Raw genomic sequence first — 3,185 nt, 5'->3', positions numbered from 1 at the left:
TTTAGACTCTTTTCCAATATAGTTCATTATAGAGTATTGAATAGAAGTTCCTGTGCTAAACAGTAGATCCTTATTATTTGTCTACTTTATATATAATAGTGTGTATATATCAATCCCAATCCCCCAATTTATCCCAGACATTTTTTTCTTGATCTTCTATTTATTTGAGCATCTACTTTCAAAAATGCATAAGTTCCTCCTCTACCATTATGATATGTGAATGTTTTACACCCAAGACTGTCTTTCTTGAGAACCTGGTTGCCCTCCTTCCTAAAAGGAATAATTAAGAAAAACGGGATCCCTTTATTCAAGTCTGTGTGGCAAGGTAGGAAACTCACTTCCATAAGTGCTGATAACAAAGCACAGATGGCAGACTTTGATGCTGAGGACCTGTAGTACATTCTAATTAGCTTACTCAGTGTTTACAAATCACCCCAATCACTTGTTTCAGGGGAGTTAGTTTCAGTCTCTCTCCTTGCCATAATCTTGATCTTTATCACAATGTCTTGAATAAAGTTTTCCTTGCTTATTTCTGTCCAGTGCAATGTTTTTTTTTTGGGTGATCTGTGGCACCTTTCTATAACTAAATATCAAAAGAAAAAAATCTTACTCTCAAAATCTATAATGATAGTTGCTTCAGTCAGTTTGGGGTACAGTAGCAAAAAACCATGGATGAGGTGGCTTAAACAATTATTATTTGTTTCTCATAGTTCTAAAGGTTGAGCATTCAAGGTCAGGATGCATCTAAATCAGGTTCTGGTGAATGCCTTTTTACTTACATATTGCCACCTTCTCATTTATCTTCCTGTGGCAGAAAGAGAGAAAGGACTAGCTCTATTCCTCTTTTTATAAAGAGGGTAATATCATGGGGACTCCACCCTCATGATCTAATTACCTCCCAAAGGCCCCACCCCCTGGGACCATCCCAATGAATGTTAGGGTTTCAATGTATGAATTTATACATTGTGGGGACACAAGATGCGGTCCATAGCAATAATAGCTCATGCTATGTGAGAAATTTGTATGCAGGTCAGGAAGCAACAGTTAGAACAGGACACAGAACAACAGACTGGTTCCAAATAGGAAAAGGAGTACGTTGAGGCTGTATATTGTCACCCTGCTTATTTAACTTATATGCAGAGTACATCATGAGAAATGCTGGATGGAAGAAGCACAAGCTGGAATCAAGATTGCCGGGAGAAATATCAATAACCTCAGATATGCAGATGACACCACCCTTATGGCAGAAAGTGAAGAAGAACTAAAAAGCCTCTTGATGAAGGTGAAAGAGGAGAGTGAAAAAGTTGGCTTAAAACTCAACATTCAGAAAATGAAGATCATGGCATCCGGTCCCATCACTTCATGGGAAATAGATGGGGAAACAGTGTAAGACTTTATTTTTGGGGGCTCCAAAATCACTGCAGATGGTGACTGCAGCCATGAAATTAAAAGACGCTTACTCCTTGGAAGAAAAGTTATGACCAACCTAGATAGCATATTAAAAAGCAGAGACATTACTTTGCCAACAAAGGTCCATCTAGTCAAGGCTATGGTTTTTCCAGTGGTCATGTATGGATGTGAGAGTTGGACTGTGAAGAAAGCTTAGTGCCAAAGAATTGATGTTTTTGAACTGTGGTGTTGGAGAAGACTCTTGAGAGTCCCTTGGACTGCAAGGAGATCCAACCAGTCCATTCTAAAGGAGATCAGCCCTGGGTGTTCTTTGGAAGGAGTGATGCTAAAGGTGAAACTCCAATACTTTGGGCACCTCATGCGAAGAGTTGACTCATTGGAAAAGACTCTGATGCTGGGAGGGATTGGGGGCAGAAGGAGAAGGGGAGGACAGAGGATGAGATGGCTGGATGGCATCACTGACTCGATGGACATGAGTCTGAGTGAACTCCGGGTGTTGGTGATGGACAGGGAGGCCTGGGGTGCTGCGATTCGTGGGGTCACAAAGAGTTGGCCAGGACTGAGCGACTGAACTGAACTGAACTGAACTGATTAATGATTTCAATGGTGAAGAATTAACTGAGTTTTAATATAGCTCCAATTTGCCAAGTAGATTAACATTTCTTTTTTTTTTACACAAATAATTGCTTTATTAATACAAACCGTTAATACATACCCAAACTATAAAGTGCTAAGAAATTTAAATATCTAAGTCACAGCAAACAGGTGGCAATTCAACATCCAGAGTTGACAGAATGCTTGAAGGAGACTGCAACAGATTGGACTCCTACAGGGAGGAGGCATCTTCAGAGGTGAAGGGGGGGCCTACCTGTAATAGCTGCTCAAGCTCTCTCTCCTCATCAAGAATTATAAGAAGCACTCCAATCAAGGGGAGGTGGGTGATCTGGTGCTCCTCAGGCAGGTCAAAACTCTTCAAATCTAATGGATTGAAGGGAAATAATTTTTCTATTTCTGGATAGGTATCATCTGAGGCAGGAACCGAACTTTCTGCTTTAAGTCTTCTCAGTAATCTTTTTCATAGAGAAAGTTGTCTGTTTCTGTTTGAGTGGTCCATTCATTTTAACTGATTTTTCTGTAGCTCTGTTGACAGTTACCAAAGCCTTTCTGGCAGTTTTTGGTAAAGCTGGTGGAGCATCAAATATTTTGCTAACACGCGGTGTTGAAACATGAGATCTCCCATCTAAAGCTTTGAAAGGCACAGACCCCAGCTTCAGCCCATCCTTAGGAGCCACATGGATTCCTGGTTCTCCATTTTCCTTATCAACATAGATCAGAGTAGCCATTCTGGATCAAGTTCGGAGTAACAGCCAAACTCTAGCAAGACTCTTCTAGATTAACATTTCTTTGACCGATCAACATATTGGATTTTTTAAAAAAAAATTTCTTATAGTTGATTTAACAACTATCTACAAAAGCTGGTGAATATTTGTAATAATTAAACAGAATAAGAGGGAGAGGGTGGGATGATTTGGGAGAATGGCATTGAAATATGTATAATATCATATATGAAACGAGTCGCCAGTCCAGGTTCGATGCACGATACTGGATGCTTGGGGCTGGTGCGCTGGGACGACCCAGAGGGATGGAATGGGGAGGGAGGAGGGAGGAGGGCTCAGGATGGGGAACACATGTATACCTGTGGCAGATTCATTTTGATATATGGCAAAACCAATACAATATTGTAAATTTAAATAAAATAAAATTAAGAGAAAAAA

General features: G+C 40.2%; 1 pseudogene; it reads right to left on the bottom strand.

The window, feature by feature from the left end:
• Positions 1–2,093: 2,093 nt before the first annotated feature.
• LOC102403932 lies at positions 2,094–2,794 on the bottom strand (annotated as a pseudogene).
• Between the last annotated feature and the right edge of the window lie 391 nt (positions 2,795–3,185).

The sequence above is a fragment of the Bubalus bubalis genome, chromosome 5, assembly GCF_019923935.1.
Source record: "Bubalus bubalis isolate 160015118507 breed Murrah chromosome 5, NDDB_SH_1, whole genome shotgun sequence".
Taxonomy (NCBI): domain Eukaryota; kingdom Metazoa; phylum Chordata; class Mammalia; order Artiodactyla; family Bovidae; genus Bubalus; species Bubalus bubalis.
The sequence above is the reverse complement of the archived record's forward strand: the minus strand, read 5'-3'. Positions and strand labels throughout refer to the sequence as shown.